At 39.0% G+C, this 23,418-nt stretch overlaps 1 long non-coding RNA gene across 2 annotated transcripts; it reads right to left on the reverse strand.

Annotated features, from left to right (window-relative positions):
• Positions 1-15,121: 15,121 nt before the first annotated feature.
• On the reverse strand, positions 15,122-22,642 carry LOC117295015. 2 transcript variants are annotated; one of them, XR_004519614.1, is made up of 7 exons: positions 21,763-22,642; positions 20,938-21,028; positions 20,025-20,119; positions 17,917-18,004; positions 17,003-17,480; positions 16,064-16,154; positions 15,122-15,209 (listed from the first exon to the last, which is right to left on the reverse strand). It is a non-coding gene; the product is annotated as an uncharacterized LOC117295015 (long non-coding RNA). The 2 variants fall into 2 exon arrangements; XR_004519613.1 differs by having other exon boundaries at positions 20,924-21,028.
• Positions 22,643-23,418: the final 776 nt, after the last annotated feature.

Consider the following 23,418-nt stretch of genomic DNA (forward strand, 5'->3'; position numbering starts at 1 on the left):
GTGTACAGTGCCTTTAAGAGGTATTATTTGCATAGTGGACAAAGATCTTAAAAGCAAATTATTATTTCATATTAATGAAAAGCTAAAAATGTCCTTCACAAGTTTTGTCTTATTTGTGACTGGCTGACGAAACCCTAATCTCTGAGCCAATAAGTATTTTGCTATTTTCTTGATAAATTAATAAATTGACCAAGTGAAAAAAAACATGATTCAAAACCAAAAACCCAATACCAGACACTGAAGTTTCTTGACAGGAATACCTTATACGATGACAGAACTGTTGCACCATAATCAATTGGGCAAGAAAACATTCCTCATAGTAAAAAGTGTTACTAGCATGCAATCTGTTGAAAAAGATTTATCTATGATTTCTGGTATTTTAAAACATGCACAATTTCATAGAGGTGCTTAAAGCCCAAAAGTAGCTAAGCACAAACATAAATATGCTTACCAAAATATGGTTACCAGCCTAACTACCATGCTATGTAAACAACAGGTGACTGGTATGGTATCCTGCTCATTTATGCTGATCTGAAAACTGCTAAGCAATATTTTCAGCTAAAAGCAGCTCTATGAAATTAGGCCCAGGGTAGAAATTTGAAATATGTATTGACAAATAAAATAGCAACTTTTAGTCTTTCACAAGAAGTGTCAAAATAGTGCTTAAAACATCACTCTGCAAATTTCAAAGTTATTGAAAACAAATTAAAACTATTGTCTTATGCTGATAATGTGAAGATTACTTTGTTGTGCTTAGCTACAAGAAGTGTCATGAGAGTGCATAAAACATCACTCCGCAAAAGATTCAAAGTTTTTGAAAAACCTAAATTAAAACTATTGTCTTACGCTGATAATGTTAAGATTACTTGTTTACATTGTAATATACTATTTGAAGTTTGAGTTGGCAAATAAAATGATTCTATAAATGAAAAAAGAAATCTCTCTCATTCCCTTACTTTAATGTGCTATTGTTTTACATATAATGTGTTGGGGGTTAAAAGTATTAAAAATAAGACATAGAACCCTGTCCCTATCCTTAACCATCGAGTCATACTTTCAATACAAATAAGTAAACCATAAATGTAGATTTGTTTATAATTGACTGAAAACCCTCCGAAACAAAGGGTTACTTGCCTATCCCATTACTCCTACCATCACCAATAAATACTTTGAAAAAAGTACCACATCTTTAATACGAAAAACCCCTACCGTTAAATAACCACTTTAATAGAAAAAGTTCCACCCCGTTAAATACTTTGACTAAAAAGTACCATACCACACCTTTAATACAAAAACCCCTACTGTTAAATTACATCTAAGAATAACCACTTTAATAACAAAAGTACCACCCCCTTTAAAAACTTTAAAAAAAAGTATCATACTACACCTTTAATACGAAAAACCCCTACCGTTAAAATACATCTAAGAACAACCACTTTAATAGAAAAGGTTCCACCCCATTAAATACTTTGATTGAAAAGTACCATACCACACCTTTAATACGAAAAACCCCTACCGTTAAATTACATCAAAGAATAACCACTTTAACAACAAAAGTTCCACCCCCATTAAATACTTTAAATAAAAAGTACCATAGCTTTAATACGAAAAACCCCTACAGTTCAAATTACATCTAAGAATAACCACTTTAATAACAAAAGTTGTGCCCCCTCTTTAAAAACTTTAAATAAAAAGTACCATACAACACCTTTAATACGAAAAACCCCTACCGTTAAATTACATCTAAGAATAACCACTTTAATAACAAAAGTTCCACCCCTTTATAAACTTTAAACAAAAAGTACCACACCACACCTTTAATACGAAAAACCCCTACCGTTAAAATTACATCTAAGAATAACCACTTTAATAGAAAAGTGTCGACCCCCATTTAATACTTTGACTAAAAAGTACCATACCACACCTTTAATACGAAAAACCCCATCTCATCCCAACGTACCCCTAGTCCTCCCAAGCTTTATCATGCCCGTCTCAGCCCAACACTCCTACCATCACCCCAAGTCCTCATCCCAACCACTTCAGCCAATTACTCCTACACCATCACCCAAGTCCTCATCCCAAACAGTCCAGCCAATTACTCCTACACCATCACCCAAGTCCTCATCCCAAACAGTCAAGCCCATCACTCCTACCATCACCCCAAGTCCTCATCCCAAACAGTCAAGCCAATTACTCCTACACCATCACCCCAAGTCCTCATCCTAAACAGTCAAGCCCATTACTCCTACACCATCACCCCAAGTCCTCATCCCAAACGTTCAAGCCCATCACTCCTACCATCACCCAAGTCCTCGTCCCAAACAGTCAAGCCCATCACTCCTACCATCACCCCAAGTCCTCATCCCAAACAGTCAAGCCAATTACTCCTACACCATCACCCCAAGTCCTCATCCTAAACAGTCAAGCCCATTACTCCTACACCATCACCCCAAGTCCTCATCCCAAACAGTCAAGCCCATCACTCCTACCATCACCCCAAGTCCTCATCCCAAACAGTCAAGCCAATTACTCCTACACCATCACCCCAAGTCCTCATCCCAAACAGTCAAGCCCATCATCCTTCCTACATTCACCCAAGACCTCATCCCAACCAACCGAGCCCACTGGCTAACCAGCAAACTTCCAGCCCCTTACCCGGGAGTCTCAGAGCAGAGGCAACCCTTACCCTAGCCCACTGAGCAACCTCCTTGGCCCCTCAGCACTTAGAAATTTTACTCCTCCAGCCAAGCTCCAAGGCCCTTGGTAGGCCCTTGGTCAACTCTCAGATCAGCTAGAAATCCAAGGGTTGAGCCAGGGAAAATAAATTCTGAAATATTTTCTAAGTCAGCCATTTTTAACTTCATCACTCCAAAAACCGTTAGAATTTTATAACAGCTCAGTAGCACAGCGGTGAGAGAGAGTGCTTACAGAGTGGAAGGTCCCCGGTTCAAACCCTGCACATTTTTATCAGAATTAAAAAAAAAGTCTTTTTTTAATGGTAAAAGGGTCCCCGAAGGGATTTGAACCCACCCTGCTCACAGGTCCAGGATTCCTGGGGCTGTGAGCTAGCCCGCTGCGCTACGGCGGCTCTTGAAAAAATTTGCTCGGAACTAATATTTAAACCTTAGAATGGAATGGCCGAATAAAAAAAAAATTGAGATGAACCCTATGACCTTTGACCTTAGCAAGAGTCACAAGAAGAAAGATAGAATAAAGACATGTCAGTTGGTGTACGTTAAATAAAGGTTTATTTACAAAACAAAAATAAACAACACAAATATTACCAGATGTGTTTAACGAGTAAAGCTATACACCTTTAAGACATATTTTAATACTTAAAAAATAGGAACATTTAAAAAGATCACAAAATTACAAGTTTCTCAAGTAAACGCAAAGACTACAAACCTCACAAGTAATTTTACAATTTAAAGTAACAACATAAATAATACAAAATAATTAACAGAGTACCGTAATGGACCTTATGCACATGACATCATTTGCGTCAAGCGCAATCAACTACAGGTCAAAAGAAGGTTGCGCATTGGCCAAACCACTACAAACTGCGCATTGCCACCATTTTATATCTAAATTCTATTAGTGCTTTATTTTAAGTACAAACTAAATTTACATAAGTTACTTGTCTTCCTTAATAATTTAAAAGTAAAATTTAATTTCCCCCAATAACAGTTCAAAAACTGCATTCGCTAATCAAGTTGCCCCCCCCCCTCAATTTACTCCATCAGAGTTGAAAATAATACTAGTTATTTTAATTCCTAATAAGAACTACACAGAGCTTGCACTGCAAGCGTTTAATACATACTTCAATATTCATGGCATAGTCTTCCTTAATAATTTTAAAGTAAAATTTAATTTACTCTAATAACAGTTCAAAAACTGTGTTCTCTTATCAAGTTACTCCCCCCCCCCAATTTACTCCATCAGAGTTAAACAATATACTAGTTATTTTAATTCAAACAAGAACTACACAGAGCTCGCACTGCAAGCATTTTATACATACTTCAATATGGTAGTTTTAGATTTAATTTGGTTACTGCATAGAGGGTGCTCCGCTATCTTGCTGCCATTTTATTCGCTCCTACTAACAGCACCCATACTACAAATGCCTCATTAATAAAACATTTCTTAAAGTAACCATACAATAAAAGTGGTTTTATAAAAATTTAAAGCTTAATTAAACTTTATAAACACACCAATTTAATATTAAAGCATTTAATTACAGATTATGTACTACAAGATACAGTAGCGAGGCTGCTTTTTTTGCTTGAGTTAATAGATGCACCGACCGCGTATAAAAATGCACATTAACGTCCGATATCAGCGCGCGTTCGTAAAAAAAAAACATTCCCCAAGATTTGTTTAAATCGTCAAAGCCAGTCTTACACTTTTTTTTATTTATTGAAATGAATAAGTTCTTAATAATTTTTTCATATTAAAGCGTTTTATACATACTTCAATATTCATAGCATAATGTATAGTTTTAGATTTAATTTGGTTACTGCATAGAGGGTGCTCCGCTATCTCGCTGTCATTTTATTCATTCTTGCCAACAGCACCCCTCCTACACATGCCTCATTAACAAAACATTTCTTTAAGTAATATTTAATGTAATCATACAATAAAAGTGGTTTTATAATATCAAAGCTTACTTAAACTTTATTAACACATAGATTTAAAACTCAAGCATTTAATTACATAATTTCTTATTTCCATTAACAACACAGATGTTTTACATGATACCCTTACGGAAGCGAGGCTGCTTTTTTTGCTCGACTTAATAGATGCATCGACTGCATTTAGAATGCTTATTAACGTCCCATACCTGCAGCGCGCGATCAATAAAAAACAAGCCATATTTTTATTTACCGACGCTACCCGAGATTTTATGAACTCGTCAAAGCCTATCTTACACTATGGAGTAAAACTATCAATTTCACTTTCAATTTATTCAAAAATAAATTAGCTGTTACGACGTATTTCATATAAAAGCATCAATTTTTAAATACAATTAACTATGGTGCATAAACTGGAAAGAATAATGTACATCGTTTTACGTAACGACAAAGTTATCTGTTTGTGATGCACAAACTGAATGCAGTTAATTTTATATAGTTAATTTCCAAATTAAACTAATTCATAAAACTTAAACATAATTTTAATCTACATGTAAGCCTGGCATCCCCCACTGATTACACAATGTACATAATAATGTTCATACCTAAGTTCATAAGTATTTATTGTTTTAATTTTAGTTAAATAATTGTGTCCTTCACCCTTTTGTCCTAAGGCTATGTTAGGATATTTTGAGTTAATAGATGCACCGACCACATTTTTAAATGCATACTAATGTCCGATATCCGCAGCGCTCGTTAATAAAAAAACAAGCAGTATTTTTTTGTTGACATTACACGCCATTTTATCTTAAACTTTTGTGAAACTCTTTTAATCTTACTTTTGATTTATCCAATTTTTGTTTTTGTAATGCAGATAATTTTATATAGTTAATTTCCAAATTAAACCGTTTCACATAATGTAAATCTACATGTAGGCCTGGCCCCCACTGATTGTATATAAAGTTCAAACCTGTGATAATTTCCAAATTAAACTGTTACATAAAAACTAAAACTGTTACACAAAAACTAAAACATAATGTTAATCTTCATGAAGGCCTGGCATCCACTGATTAATATAATGTTCAAACCTAAGTTCATAAGTATTAATTAAATAATTGTGTCCTTCACCCTTTTGTCCTAAGGTTATCATAAGATGTTTTTTGCCCGAGTTAATAGATGCATCGACCGCGTTTTAAGTGCATATTAGTGTCCGATGTCCGCAGCGCTCGTTAATAATATAAAAAACAACAACTTTTTTTTTGCCGACGTTACACGCCATTTTATCTTACACTTTTGTGAAACTCTGTTACTCTCGCTTTCGATTTATAAAAAAGATAAACTAGTTTATTACTTATTTCATATTATAGCATTAATTTTTTAATTTGATTTAATGTTGCGCATAAATTTGAAAGAATAATGTACACATTCAGCTCTGTTAGATTGTTTTTTGTAATGCAGATAATTTTATATAGTTAATTTCCAAATTAAACTGTTACATAAAAACTTAAACTGTTTCATAAAAATTTGAACATAATATTAATTTACATGTAGGCCTGGCATCCCCCACTGATTACATATATAAAGTTCATACCTAAGTTCATAAGTATTTATTGTTTAAACTTTAGTTAAATAGTTGTGTCCTTCACCCTTTTGTCCTGAGGTTATCATAATATATTTTTTGCCAGAGTTAATAGATGCACCGACCTCGTTTTAAATGCATATTAATGTCCGATATCCGCAGCGCAGGTAAATAAAATACAAGCAATGTTTTGTTTTGCCGACGTTACACGTTTTATCTTTTACTTTTGTTCTGCCGACGTTACACGTTTTATCTTACACTTTTGTTTCATATTATAGCATTAATTTTTGAATTTGATTTAATGTTGGCTATAGATTTGAAAGAATATTGTACACATTCAGCTATGTTAGTATGTATTTTTTGTAATGCAGATAATTTTATATAGTTAATTTTCAAGTTAAACTGTGTCATAAAAACTGAAACATAATATTCATCTACAAGTAGGCCTGGCCCCTTCTGATTGTACAACATGAAGTTCATACATGTGATGTATTAAGTTAAACTGTATTGTTTTAATTTTAGTGAAATAATTGTGTCCTTCCCCCTTTTGTAAATGTAATTTTAAAGTTGTCATAAACATGTAACCAGAGGATATGTTTATAAGTGTCGATTTTATTCAAATGATATTGATAAATGTTAGTTCTAATTTAATTGTGGATTGTTAGTAGAAAACACTTCCCCTTAATTACATATTGTCAAATTCATAAATTAGACAAATGACATTCTTGTAAACTGTAAATTATAAATTGTAATTTTCTCTACTGATTTTTAATTTTTTTTTGTATGATTAACATTTCATACTGCTACTTTGTAATGTGGTAGATTGTTATAGTAGTTACAATAATTAAACTATAAAAAAATATTAAATTTATTTTTTCGATGTTAGTGGTAAGATTTAGTATAATGTAAAAAAAAAAAAACAATCAAAATAAGTTGTTTTGTGAAACAGACTTTGTTATTTACAAAGCCCAGATAATTAAAAGTAAGTTTCATGAATTATGTTTTTATTGATTAAATTTTGTAATTTATAATTTGTCTGTGAATTATGAAGAAAATACGACAACACGTTCCAGTGCAAGTCTTTCATAGAAAAAGACCTATATGACGAAACAAATGTGATATTTCCGCAACATTTTCAACGAGCGACAACGTTATGTTCGCACGACTCACGCTCAAACCTATCAGCAGCAACCTCGTTTCTATTCCAACAAATTTAACCGGTGAATACTTATTTAAAATTTAACAACAACTAGCCAAAGGTACTGTAAACACCCATGATAAAGTTTAACATCACAATTCACAAATAGTAATGCATACAGTTAAACTTAAACTTATGTAAACACCCCTGATAAAGTTTAACACCAAATTCACAAAAATGCATAGTTAAACATAAGTACACCACTGCAAGCATTTTATTTCAGTTTGAAACTTGGCCCTTTTGGGGGAATTCTTCAACATAGTAAATTGATGGGCTATCTTTGCCTGAGCCTAAGGGAGTTTGACCGTTAAGAAGCAGCACACACCTCCGCACAAGGCAGAAGCGGCACACACCTCCGCATCAATGCAGAAGTGGCCATACCTTCGCATGATAAGTGCAATCTCACAATGTCACCATTATAGGAGCTGATACTCCCATGATAAGAGACAGACTATAATGGGATACACTGCAAGACATCATACTGGGGTGACACGCCTTCAAAACGCTGTCGCCTCCCATCGCTTATGTATTTTTTTTGCTAGGATTAGGGTAGGGTTATTCTGTTTTATTCTATATTAAATTTAAAAATTTTTCTTGGGGGAATTTCTTCAACATAGTTTATTGATGGGCTATCTTTGCCTGAGCCTAAGGGAGTTTGACCGTGAAGAAGCAGCACGCACCTCCGCACAAGGCAGAAGTGGCACACACCTCCGCATCAATGCAGAAGTGGCACGCACCTTCGCATGATAAGTGCAATCTCACAATGTCACCATTATAGGAGCTGATACTCCCATGATAAGAGACAGACTATAATGGGATACACTGCAAGACATCATACTGGGGTGACACGCCTTCAAAACGCTGTCGCCTCCCATCGCTCATGTATTTTTTGTTGCAAGATAAGGGTAAGGGTTACTCTGTTCTATGCTATTTTAAATTTAACATTTCTTTTGGGGGGTTTTATTCAACCTAGTTGGTTGATGGGCTATCTTTGCCTAAGCCTAAGGGAGTTTGACCGTGAAGAAGCAGCACGCACCTCCACACAAGGCAGAAGTGGCACACACCTCCGCATCAATGCAGAAGTGGCACGCACCTTCGCATGATAAGTGCAATCTCACAATGTCACCATTATAGGAGCTGATACTCCCATGATAAGAGACAGACTATAATGGGATACACTGCAAGACATCATACTGGGGTGACACGCCTTCAAAACGCTGTCGCCTCCCATCGCTCATGTATTTTTTGTTGCAAGATAAGGGTAAGGGTTACTCTGTTCTATGCTATTTTAAATTTAACATTTCTTTTGGGGGGTTTTATTCAACCTAGTTGGTTGATGGGCTATCTTTGCCTAAGCCTAAGGGAGTTTGACCGTGAAGAAGCAGCACGCACCTCCACACAAGGCAGAAGTGGCACACACCTCCGCATCAATGCAGAAGTGGCACGCACCTTCGCATGATAAGTGCAATCTCACAATGTCACCATTATAGGAGCTGATACTCCCATGATAAGAGACAGACTATAATGGGATACACTGCAAGACATCATACTGGGGTGACATACCTTCAACACGCTAATGCAATAGCAATGCAGAACATGTACTTAATAAGCTTTTATTTATAAAACTAAAATATTAATTTATTTAAGTAAACCATTATACATAAGTACACCATCGCAATCATTTTTTTGTCATCAGATTTTGCTGATTGTCATCCTGGTTAGCTTAGTTCAATTAGCAGGGCTACCAACGTGCAGGTTCCAGGATACCAGCCCCACACGCTTTCTGAGATCGTAAGAGCCATTGCACCATCCCTTAAGGGGATGGGTCCGGTCCACTGTCCCAACTTCGGCGCCAGGACAGCCTCCCTACTCGTACTAACGCGGTCCCTAGTTGAAAGGACTAGGGACTACTTCCGTTGGTCAACCATTTGTGATAACACCGGCACCATCCTGACAGATGAGGAGCCCAAATGCACCTTTAAGATCAACCACCCAGTGGCCCGAGCCGGAAGTAGGACCCCACATGCCACGTGCATGTGTCCAGGTCCCTTTAATCTAACCGCTGCACCACCAAGTCTCTAAGATCGCTAATTTTGCTTAAAAGCGCATTATGCAATTTCGCAATTTATCGCAATTTCAAAGCGCAAACAAAATCGCATTTGTGCTTGCTTGCAATGGTGTACTTATTTACAAGATGTTAATTAAAATCATAATAACAATAATGAAAGATACTTATTAAAGGCACTGGACACATTTGGTAACTGTCAAAGACTAGTATTCTCACTTTCCCAACATACATGTATGCATAAAATAACAAATTTGGGCACAATTGGTCATTGAAGTTGCAAGAGAATAGAAAAAACACCCTTGTCGCATAAGTTTGTGTGACTGCTTTAAGAATGATGCATAATAAAAGGCTTCAGCTGAAGTCTTAATTATTTCAAAAAGTATGTTACTTCAGAGGGAGCCATTTCTCACATTGCTAGTTAGCAAACAGGTTTTTACGCTAGAAATTATTTTGAGGAATTACCAATAGTGTCCAGTGCCTATGCACCTCTACACAAAAGTAACATACTAATTAATAGAAAACATATTTAAAAGGGGAGAGGTTACCAGCACTTACACCCTTAGCCAAGATCCTCAGCATCTGGCCATAAAACAACATAGGAATGTTCAGCTAAAACAAGAATTAAAAAGCACAATAAGTGCATCATTAATTAGAAAAGTTATGAAAAGGGGAGAGGTTACCAGCACTTACACCCTTGGCCAAGATCCTCAGCATCTCGCCATAAAAACAACACAGGAATGTTCAGCTAAAACAATAATTAGAACGACTCTTGAAGGAAGTGATCGAAGTAGCTTGGCTAACAATAAGATGAAGACTGTTTCATAAGGTGGGAGCAGCATTGACCCCCATATTGCGAGGTAGAGACTCTGTGGGGAGCTTGCAGTAGAAACTGTGATGATAAGCGAAGACAACGAGGATGTGTATTATACGAGGTTATAAGTTCGGAGATACATGTAGGAGCGAGATCATGTTGAGACTTGTGAGTGAACAACATTGGCTTGAACTCAATATGGTCCTTGATCGGCAGCCAGTAGAGACAGCGAAGAATAGGGATGATGTGCTCATTTCTTGCAGACCGTTCCACAAGGCAAGCAGCAGTGTTCTGAATACATTGTAGCTTATTCAGTTCATAAAAACACATTTATAATACCTTACTGTTAAACATACTGATTGTTACATCCATAACTGCTTGCAGCTTAGATGTCTTCGCGATGTTTTCATATGCGTTGCTCTCCTTTATACCCAGTATCCTTGTTGACATCAGTAGTGGTGATTCAATTCTCACTTCTCTTCAGGAAACCATTCCTCACATCTTCGTCTCTGAAAGGTCAAGTTTGAAGACAAAAATTAAATATAAACCAACCATTTTAATTTGCATGATACAATGCAGGGTATATAAAACTGGGAAGGCCCCCTAATTGGGTGCTAAATCTTTATTTAAAGTGTGATAAAATTAGTTTTTAAACCAATTATGAACCGATATCAGCAACCCATGGAATAAGACAAGAGGCATGCCACTCAAGAAATGACAGTGAATTGACAATGGCAACCAGTGGCATAAAACCTAACGCCTGTCGCTCAAGAAACGACAGTGAACCGACATCGGCAACCAGTGACTAGCACCAGAGGAATATTGCTCAAGGAACGTAAGTGAACCGACATCGGATACCAATGGCATAGCAACAGAGGCCTGTCGCTCAAGAAACGACAGTGAACCGACATCGGACACCAATGGCATAGCACCAGAGGTCTGTCGCTCAAGAAACGACAGTGAACCGACATCGGACACCAATGGCATAGCACCAGAGGCCTGTCGCTCAAGAAACGACAGTGAACTAACATCGGCAACCAGTGAATAGCACCAGAGGCCTGTCGCTCAAGAAACGACAGTGAACCGACATCGGACACCAGTGGCATAGCACCAGAGGCCTGTCGCTCAAGAATCGACAGTGAACCGACATCGGACACCAATGGCATAGCACCAAAGGTCTGTAACTCAAGAAACGAAAGTGAACGACATCAGCAACCAGTGACTAGCACCAGAGGCCTGTCACTCAAGAAACGACAGTGAACCGCCATCGGACACCAATGGCATAGCACCAAAGGTCTGTCGCTCAAGAAACGAAAGTGAACCGACATCGACAACCAAAGGCATAGCACCAGAGGCCTGTCGCTCAAGAATCGACAGTGAACCAACATTGGACACCAATGGCACAGCACCAGAGGCCTGTCGCTAAATAAACAACAGTGAACCGACATCGGACACCAATGGCATAGCACCAGAGGCCTGTCGCTCAAGAAGCGACAGTGAACCGACATCGGACACCAATGGCATAGCACCAGAGGCCTGTCGCTCAGATACGACAGTGAACCGCCATCGGACACCAATGGCATAGCACCAAAGGTCTGTCGCTCAACAAAAGAAAGTGAACCGACATCGACAACCAAAGGCATAGCACCAGAGGCCTGTCGCTCAAGAATCGACAGTGAACCGACATTGGACACCAATGGCATAGCACCAGAGGCCTGTCGCTAAAGAAACGACAGTGAACCGACATCGGACACCAATGGCATAGCACCAGAGGCCTGTCGCTCAAGAAGCGACAGTGAACCGACATCAGACACCAATGGCATAGCACCAGAGGCCTGTTGCTCAAGAAACGACAGTGAACTAACATCGGCAACCAGTGACTAGCACCAGAGGCCTGTCGCTCAAGAAACAACAGTGAACCGACATCGGACACCAATGGCATAGCACCAAAGGTCTGTAACTCAAGAAAAAAGTGAACCGACATCGGCATCCAGTGATTAGCACCAGAGGAATATCACTCAAGAAACGAAAGTGAACCGCCATCGGACACCAATGGCATAGCACCAAAGGTCTGTCGCTCAAGAAACGACAGTGAACCGACATCGGCAACCAATGGCATAGCACCAGAGGCCTGTCGCTCAAGAAACGACAGTGAACCGACATTGGACACCAATGGCATAGCACCAGAGGCCTGTCGTTAAAGAAACGACAGTGAACCGACATTGGACACCAATGGCATAGCACCAGAGGCCTGTCGCTCAAGAAACGACAATGAACTAACATCGGCAACCAGTGACTAGCACCAGCGGCCTGTCGTTCGAGAAACGTCAGTGAACCGACATCGGACACCAATGGCATAGCACCAGAGGCCTGTCGCTCAAGAAACGACAGTGAACCGACATCAGACACCAATGGCATAGCACCAAAGGTCTGTAACTCAAGAAACGAAAGTGAACCGACATCGGCAACCAAAGGCATAGCACCAGAGGCCTGTCGCCCAAGAAACAACAGTGAACCGACATTGGATACCAATGGCATAGCACCAGAGGCCTGTCGCTAAAGAAACAACAGTGAACCGACATCGGACACCAATGGCATAGCACCAGAGGCCTGTCGCTCAAGAAGCGACAGTGAACCGACATCGGACACCAATGGCATAGCACCAGAGGCCTGTCGCTCAAGAAACGACAGTGAACTAACATCGGCAACCAGTGACTAGCACCAGAGGCCTGGCGTTCAAGAAACAACAGTGAACTGACATCGGACACCAATGGCATAGCACCAAAGGTCTGTAACTCAAGAAACGAAAGTGAACCGACATCGGCAACCAGTGATTAGCACCAGAGGAATATCACTCAAGAAACGAAAGTGAACCGACATGGGAAACCAGTGACTACCACCAGAGGCCTTTCGCTCAAGAAACTACAGTGAACCAACATCGGACACCAATGGCATAGCACCAGAGCCCTGTCGCTCAAGAAACGACAGTGAAACGCCATCGGACACCAATGGCATAGCACCAAAGGTCTGTCGCTCAAGAAACAAAATGAACCGACATCGGCAACCAATGGCATGGCACCAGAGGCCTGTCGCTCAAGAAACGACAGTGAACTAACATCGGCAACCAGTGACTAGCACCAGAGGCCTGTCGCTCAAGAAACAACAGTGAACCGACATCGGACACCAATGGCATAGCACCAGAGGCATGTCGCTCAAGAAATGACAGTGAACCAACATCCGACACCAATGGCATAGCACCAGAGGCCTGTCGCTCAATAAAGGAAAGAGAACCGCCAACAACAACCAGTGACTAGCACCAGAGGAATGTCAATCAGGGACAAAAGTGAACGGATATCGGACACCAATGGCATAGCACCAAAGGCCTGTCGTTTAAGAAACGACAATGAACTGACATCGGGAACAAGTGACTAGCACCAGAGACTAGCACCAGAGAAATGTTGCTCAAGGAACAAAAGTGAACCAACATCCAAACCAATGGCATATCACCAAAGAGCTGTCGCTCAAGAAACGACAGTGTACCTACATGGGCAACCAGTGACTAGCACCAAAGGCCTGTCGCTCAAGGAACGACAGTGAACCGACATCGGATACCACTGGCATAGCATCAAAGGTCTGTCGCTCAAGAAACGACAGTGAACCAACATGGGAAACCAATGGCATAGCACCAAAGGCCTGTCACTCAAGAAACGACAGTGAACCGACATCGGCAACCAGTGACTAGTACCAGCGAAATGTCACTCAAGGAACGAAAGTGAACCGACATAAGAAACAAATGGCATAGCACCAAAGGTCTGTCGCTCAAGAAACAGCAGTGAACCGACATCGGCAACCAGTGACTACCACAAGAATGTCGCTAAAGGAATGAAAGTTAACCGACAGTGGCAACCAATGACCAGCACCAGGGGCTGCCGTTTACGAAGACAGTGAACCGAAAGTGAACCGACATCGGAAACCAATGGCATATAGCACCAAAAGTCTGTCGCTCATCCAAGAAGCGTCAGTGAACCGACATCGGCAACCGGTGACTAGCACCATAGGCCTGTCGCTCAAAAAACAAAAGTGAACCGACAGAGGCAAACAGTGACTAGCACCAGATAAATGTCGCTCAAGGAACGAAAGTAAACTGAAATCGGAAACCAATGGCATAGCACCAAAGGCCTGTCGCTCAAAAAATGACAGTGAACCAACATGGGAAACCAATGGCATAACACCAAAGGCCTGTCACCGACATCGGCAACCAGAAAAATGTCGCTCAAGAAACGTAAGTGAACCAACATTGGCAACCAGTGACATGCTACCAAGTACCAGTTGCTTAAGAAACTACAGTTAACCGACATCGGCAACCAATGACTAGCACCAGAAAAATGTCTCTCAAGAAACGCAAGTGAAGTGACATTGGCAACCAGTGACATAGCACCAGAGGAATGTTGCTCAAGACACGACAGTGACACGACAGTGAACCGACGGCGGCAATCACTGGCAAACAACTAAAGGCCTGTTGCCCAGAAAGGACAGTTATTCGAAGTTGGCAAACCTGGGGAATACCCATTTGTACTCCTGGTTGGAGAGAAGCAATTAAGGCAAAGTGCCTCATTCAAGGACACATTACAAGCTCGCGACTAAACCAGGATTTAGGATTGGAACCCATATTTCGTAAATTACAAAAATTGAGTCCACCGACGCAGGACACTAGGCCCAGACATGTACAGTGCCTTTAAAAGAGTAACAACATGCATTCTGCATAATTATTACAGAGCTCCATTCGAGACTGGGGTTAATATTAGAAGTAATCTTGTTATGAACTCGCCTTTGACTGGAGAGTGTAGCTCCTTCATCATCGGCTGGTCTTGGATGGAGATCTACTTGCAGTCAGAGAGAAGTCTTTGCAGATGAAAGCCTGACTGCAACACAAACGAACAAAATAAAGTTTGTAACAGTTGATGTTTAAGACTACCCATCATCAAAACAGTCAAAGTACAGAAAACTTGCTTCCAACTCTGGATTTGTAAAAAAAATGTTTAATAAAAAATAGGTGAAAAATTAACACAAAAAAAACACCTCAAAATTGTAAGCAACAAATGGTTTCAAATAGTGTTGTAACCAAGACTTTTTCCTCAAGTCAATTCAAGTGGCAAGTAATTTTTCCCAAAGTCAAGTTAAGTCAAGTCACAAGTCAAATTTGTACAGGTCAAGATAAATCACAAGTCACATAATGTCCCAAAATAGGTCCACTCTCATTAACAGGCATGCAACTGCAAATAAAAGTTATCCTGCAAATACCATGCAATTTTTAATAAAAAATAGGTGAAAAATTAACACAAAAAAAACACCTCAAAATTGTAAGCAACAAATGGTTTCAAATAGTGTTGTAACCAAGACTTTTTCCTCAAGTCAATTCAAGTGGCAAGTAATTTTTCCCAAAGTCAAGTTAAGTCAAGTCACAAGTCAAATTTGTACAGGTCAAGATAAATCACAAGTCACATAATGTCCCAAAATAGGTCCACTCTCATTAACAGGCATGCAACTGCAAATAAAAGTTATCCTGCAAATACCATGCAATCTTAAAAACACAACCCAGCCTGTCATTACTGCGAAATGGCTAGGCTACAGGGAAATGACTGATAGTTTGTATTGATGCAAGAAAATGACTCACATTTATTTTTGGTTAACCCAACACAGCAACAAGAAATCTGCACTATGGTGCTCTGTTATGGACCAGAAGTAAATATTAAAATCATTGTTGTAAGAAATTCACCTTTGACTTGAGAGTGCAGCTCCTCAATTGAAGGCTGGTCTTGTAGATCTACTTGCTGATGGGTAGATGTCTTTGGAGATGTTGAGCCTTTCTGCAAAAAAAAAAAAAAAAAAAATCGAACAGTTTGCAGCAACGAAATATTGAAACAGATACAAAGTAGTTGAAGGAACTCATGCACAACAGGAATATTTTTTTTGCAATAAAAATAAGCAAAAGTAATTCAAGGTGGGGGGGGGGTTATGCATGAAACAGATCTCTTATGGAGTAGTGCTGATATGAACTTAATTGTTATATCAGTGAAATTTCAGATAACTTGCATTTACCTTTAATTTTGTTGAACTCAAACAATTAACAATAAATAAAGATGAAACTTTGAAAGCACTAACATAATAGGTTGTTTCAAGGAGCTCTCAGAATGAAACTACATGTAGTCCAGAAAATAACATGCACAATTTAGATTACCAACAGTTACGATTTTGTCTTGATATTTTGGTTTAACATGAAGCTCACTCAGGTACCTTCCCAAAATCTTTCAAACCCCCAAACTCTTCCAAACCCATACCAAACACTGATATAAATGTATGTATAAACCGGGACAACTGAATAGGCATTCTGCAAAGAAAGCTATATTCGGAACAGGGCCCAGTTTCATGGCTCCTTACTGTATGCACAGAACTGCACTTACGGAAGCAGGGAATTTTGTGCTTATGGCAAGCACATTTCACGCGTTAGCTGCAAATTTTAGCTTTTGTGCGTGCGTACTCCACGTTACTAGGATATCTATGCTCACAAGGCTAGCGCAGAAATTCAGCACTTTTGCATTTAAGTGGGGAATCATAATCCTAAGCGCGGAAATTGGCGGTAAGCAGAGCCATGAAAATGGGCATTAATATTGGTCGCAACATGTTTCAATATTTAGTTCACTGTTTGGGCATTCACCTTTTCTGATGCAGCTCCTACATGTACGTCCTCTTCATCAAGGCGAGTGCCATGCAAAGTAGTGTGAGCCTTTCCAGTGTTTTTTGTCCAGATGTATTGATCTAGCATGCAGGAGCGTAGTTCCTCAGCGCTGGCGAAGCTGGTGTCTCGTCTCAGGGTGTCTATGAATGAAAGACATCTTCTCCAACAAGAAGCAAATTGCCTTGAGTTGGCTCCTAGAGGATGGTTGGGCAAGCATCAAGCTCAGAGTGGTGATCACAGTGCCAAGCAAACTTGAGTCGATGTTCACAGGTATCTTCTGCAGTCTTCGGCCTGCCAGCATACAGATTGCAGTTTCTCATATGGTCCTGGCAGGAGATGTTTAGGGCCATATACACAGCATCCTGGTGTAGCAACCGTCAAGAGTCTCTGACGTCTTAGGTTGGTCTTGGACATCTGCTTATTACTGGGTAGATGTATTTGGAGATAATCAGCCAGACTGAAACACAAACAAAATCAAACGAATTGCAACACTTTGAGATTCAAACTATCATTCAACATTAAAGCAGTTGGTTAATTCTTAGCTTTTACCTAATATGTTAACACTTTCAATCATAAACAAATGAAAGGAAAACATTGAAGCAGCAGCAAAACAAGCTCGCAGAATGATATGAGTCCAGCAAAATCTTTTAAACCAATGAAAAAAACACAGCCCAGCCAACAGAAAACCCGCAAAGAAAACAGCCCACAACTGAACCTATCAACTTTTAAATTCTTGCCAGAGATATAATTATTGAATAATTTGTAAAGCTGCAAGAACATGACTCATATTTACTTCTGTGTAACCCAACACAGCAACAAAAAATCTGTGAATTACTATTTGCTCTGTTTAGGACCAGAAAAAAATATTGAAACAAATATTTTACAGAAATCACCTTAGAGGGTGCAGCTCCTCAATTGAAGGCCGGTCTTGGACATCGACTTGGGTGGATGGGTAAATGTCTTTGAAGATGATGAGCCTTTCTGCAACACAAACAGGCATGAGAATGGAGTTTCAGAAAAAAGAAGGAAAAGTATTTGGTAAAAAAAAAAGAGACGAAATTGCGATGGCGAAGCCTGCGAGCGCAAAGCGCGAAGCCTTTACGGCGTGGGGTCCGGGGCCCGCTTTAGGGCCCCGGAAATTTTTTAGGTTGTAGATGCTCTCTGGTGCATTCTAGGCCCTTTAAGAGACATTTTGATTCATTAAATTTATCTGGAATGGTAAAACAAAATGCAGTACATCACTATCTGTCCAATGTTTCAGTTCCTTAAAAATGTAATAAAAGTTCAAACAATTTTGAATTCTTACAAGGGCTTTGTTTTTATTACGGTTACCAATACTCAAAGTCAAGTAATGACACATACATTTAATATTGATTCACCACACTTTGTAACTTCAAGCAATTTACACTATTGGTAATAAACATCTTGAAAAGAGTTGGGAAAAAATAACAAAAGAAAAAGAAAAACACAAATTTTTTAATATTTATGGTCTCCTTCCTGGTGCCTTGTTCTTTACCACTGATAACCGATACATGTAGTTGGTTCGCCTCTCTCTTAACCGGCGTTTGTGCTCACTCTTGGTTGCGTGTTTCTGCAATGAAGTCCAGCCAGAGCTTCCATATCTGATCGTGGCTTGGCAACATGTACAAAATGCATCGCCAGCTTGATTAAGCTTGCGAAAACAATCGCCGACTAAATGCTGGTCAGGAGATCCAGGAAACAAAACTTTGTCGCACCAGCTCCAATTCCATTTATTCTTTATCGTTTTGTCAATTTCCTTGACATCAACAGCGGCATCACGTTGCACAAACGCTACACTGAGTGCCATTTTGACTCAGCGACAGCGGAAAATGTCTGCCATGTGCATGCCGCTGGTTGTGCAACAACATGTGTAGCAAATAGACTCGCACAAGTCGCAGTTAGTTATTTTGTTCAACACTAGCATTGTGATACACATCGCGCGCACCAACCACACACATAAAACACACAGAGGACTTGTTCTTCACAGTCTACAGGATGTAGTGAGAATTTGGCTGACTGCACAGTGCCCCGCGTGTATGAAAGATTGTATTTTACGTATCACGTCTTGACAAATTCTCCATACATGCGCATTTCGGTGACGTAAACAGTGAGGATCCGGATAAGAAACACTTCAACGTCTTTTTGTGTACACATATTAAACACGGACGAAACGAGAAAGCGCACTTCCTTTCCATCCGGCATCAATGAATTAAATATGCATTTTCTCAGGAAATTTTCACAATATTTTTCAACATTTGACCTTAACCCACCTGGACCTACCCCCCAAATTTTATATCAAATTCACATTGAACTCGGAGACCACATATTTTGAAGTGAAAAATCCGGAAATCCGGAAAAATCCGGAAGATTCTCATGCCTGCACAAACAAACCAAACAATTTGCAGCAACAAAACATTGAAAACAGCTTTAAATATTAAGATGTGTTTGAAGCTTCGCATAGTGTGGATAAATGGAGGAACAGATGACTGACAGATGGCTGACAGAAATAGCATTTTGTTTTTAAAAATCACAAGCAACACTAATTTGGAGGTTGGTAGGGCAACTGCCTCAAAACATTTCTCTTGCAGAGTAGTGCTGATATGAATTTTATTTATTAATCAGGGAGCTTTCAAGTAGCTTGCTTATTCCTTCAGTTTGTTTTTCTTTCTATTAATCAATTTAAAACTAAGTGAAGACAATTTAAATTACCAACAGTTCAGAATTTGTCTTTATCTTTTAGCTTAACATGAAGCTTGTCAGGTAACCTCCTAAAACCAGTCAAACCCACCAGAAAACAAGCTTGTTAACTCTGAACTGACTGTCAAACAATAAAATAATAAAATAAATGAGTTGGGAGGCTAATCATCCTTACTCACAGCTCAGAGCTGATTTGCGAAGGACGCGGCCAGAAAGTGTTCGAGAAGTAGGCTGCACTTGAAAGCCAGCTACATTCTTAATAGTTCACTGTAAGGGAATTCACCTTTTCTGGAGAGTGCAGCTCCTACTTCTTAGGTTGGTCTTAGACATACAATGTACTTGTTTATCGGTAGATATCTCTGGAGATGCTTGGTCTTTCTGCAACAAAACAAATCAAACAATTTGCAGCAACAAATATTGAACAAAGCAACAAAATAGCTGTAGGAACTCATGAACAGGAACACTATCAAAACAAGCACTATAATTTGGTTGGCGGGTGGGGGGGGAGGGTAAATGCCTAAAACAGTTCTCTTATGAAGTAGTGCCGAAATGAACTCTTTTTTTATATATCAGTGACCTTTCAGATAACCTGCTTTAACATTCAGTTGTTTAATACTTTCAATTAATCCATCCAGAATAAATTAAGAAAAACACTACAGCAGCAACATAATGGTTTAGGTTATCAGTCAGAAAGTAATCTAGCATCTGGCACTTGAGGTACTTTTCAAAAATCTTTCAAAACCCCTGCCCCCAAACAACACAAACAAAAAACACAACTCAGCCATAAAGAAAACCCCCAAAACAGAACAAGTCAATATAAGAGATGTTAAAATTGCATCGGGGATAAAAAATGTTAACTTTGGTTTTTACCCATACAACGATGTGTGTAAGCACTGTATACTCAGTACTTTCCTGAGTCCTTTGAAAAAATATCACAGGCATGTTACTCGGGTGGGATTCGAACCCACGACCCTTGCAATTCTAGAGCAGTGTCATACCAACTAGACTACCCAGGTTGCCCGGTAGCTAGAGGCAGTTCGAACATTCACTGCAAAGCTTTATAAGAAAACCAGACTTTCAACTCTGAAATGATTGTCATACATGGAAATATCTTGAGTTGAATTGTTCAAACTAGAGCAGCAGTTCTCCATGTTACAGAGCTCCATGTTAGACCAGACGTACTTTAAGGAATTCACCTTTAACTGGAGAGTGAAGCTCCTCCATCTAAGGCTGGTCTTGGACCTCCACTTATTGATGGATAAATGTCTTTGGAGATGCTAAACATTTCTGCAACAAAAACAAACCAAACAAGTTGCAACAATAAATGCTTACAAGAGTTATTGATAAGTTAAACCATAAAAACATGTTCAAACTCAGACAGCATTGAGCGTGTATTGACTTTTGTGGAGATAAACAATCTTTTGTAAATGGCCCTTACGATTAGATATGGACTCTTTTGACAAAAGAAAATTAATACAAGTAAATTTTGTTTAGCTGATTTGTTTGATGGATGCCCCATACATTTTGGAAAAACCCATTAACTCTTGTGTAATATCTTGATGAGTATTTAAACATGATGGCACAACTAGGTTCCTAACTTTGTTTCAATAGATATTGAATTTGTGCACCGGGGACAAAGAATATAAGTTTGTTTACCCTTACAGCAATCTGCTCTAGCAATGCAGAGGTCTTGGGTTTGAATCCCTTTCGCAAGATTCACCGTTTTTTTAACACAAAACTTGGGAAAGTACTGAGTGTTCATAACTTATTACACATTGTTGTAAGGGTAATATGAACAAATTGTTACATTATTGCTTGTAGGGTTGTAAGAAACCAGTTTAACTTGTGTCAGGGTAGCGACACCAAGCTATCGGACTTAACTTGCCCGTTGTCCTATATGGCCATGTCCCTCACAGTGGTGGATCATGTCACTTTGTCTTTTAAAGACATGTTGAAGCTAATTATTATTTATTATGATGATAAGCAACAAATGAGCAAACGTTCTGAATGTTTTAACTCACCATGATCTGCAGTGTATCTCATCAGACTCTCTGTCTCAGACCTCATCCTTCAGTTAAGACATCTTCATTGTGAGACCGACTGCCAAGATTGTTGAAGCAGCCCTCATTGACAAGACGCAAAGATTAAACAAAAATTCATGTTGAGGTTTTACATTTACTATTAAAAAGAGAATTGATATAAACAGCAACAACCTCATGCCTGTTGCCCATCTTCACTCACGGACTTCATTCAGGAGATCGTCTAACCTCAAAAGAACTGCTTCTCCAAATTAAGGATCAGCCAAATAATTTTGAAGCTTTTAGGCTTCAAGTGGAAGGCTGTTATCTGTGAACGTATGGACTCAACAAGTAAAAATTCTTGTCCAATGTCCAGTGGGGTATTGGTCTTTTGTTTTTGTGTCAAAGTTATCAACATTTGGGTTTCCGGCCATGCACAATTTTGGTTTCCCCAACTTGGCTCCAGTTAGCTGTACATTTTTAAAGGCCTAGCCTGCATACATTTTGAGAAATTAAGTCCTCAAATAAGACGTACGTGTAACTAAATGGTTTGAGTTGTAGGGCTACCTAGGAGCAGGTTTCACAAGCCCTAGCTCATCAGCAAAAATATATAATATATATATAAAAACACCTGTTGAGTATTGATACCATAAGAATAGAGAGTAACAGCAACAATCCCATTATTCACTCACTGACTTAATTTAGTAAACTGCCTTACCTATCAAGACTGCTCCTCCAAATTATGTCTCTGCCAAACAAAAGTTTCAATCAGGCATTGTGAATGTCTGGAGAATTCATCGAGCATGTCTGGAGAAGTTGAGATCCCTGTTCAATTTATCTAAGCATCTGGTGATCACTTCCATCCTAGTAGAAGAACATCTCAACTGTATGGTTCGTCCACTTGCCCTAGCCAGAAAAGGTTGTGGTGAATATCCTTGGCAACCACCTGAAAGAGAAAAATTACTATAGAGCAGGAGTTGATAAAGGTACACTGAACTGTTTGATGGATGCCACACTGTCTGAAGGCATGCCAATATTCAGCAGAAAAACAGATTTCTCCCCAGCAAAGAACAATCCTGTATTTTGACTTTAACAGGATGGTACTCTCTTAAGTGATTGAAAGAATGCATAAATTCAAACCTTCATAAATCTTTTGCTGAGACGATTGGCAGCTCCAGCATTGCATTCACCACACCCTGACTACACTGAGGGATGACAGCCTGCAAGATAACTAACAAAACAATGGCTTTAAAAAATACTGAAAACAAATCAGTTTTTAACCTCATCATACTTGGACAAAAATTAAGTTCAATTTTGGTAACGATAAAATTTACATTGTCATGAAAGAATGTACAACATTGTACACTATAATGTGCACAATTTTCTTGAGAAAATGCTGACATGAAGTCTAGACTTTTCTGCTAACTACATTTGTGTAAAACAGTAATCAAAAGCCATCTAAAAAGTACAAGGTCGAGAATTCAGTGCATTTCACACATCAGTGTTTAGTAAACAAAAGTACAACATAAAATAACCTTGAGCTGGCAGTTTTATCCTACTACATTAACATCAACACTAAACTTGCATAAAAATTTGATTTGTGGTTTGTGGTGTCTACTTTGCTGTAGATTTTGCAGTACATGTATATTTCGGAATTCC

The sequence above is a fragment of the Asterias rubens genome, chromosome 1, assembly GCF_902459465.1.
Source record: "Asterias rubens chromosome 1, eAstRub1.3, whole genome shotgun sequence".
Lineage (NCBI taxonomy): Eukaryota > Metazoa > Echinodermata > Asteroidea > Forcipulatida > Asteriidae > Asterias > Asterias rubens.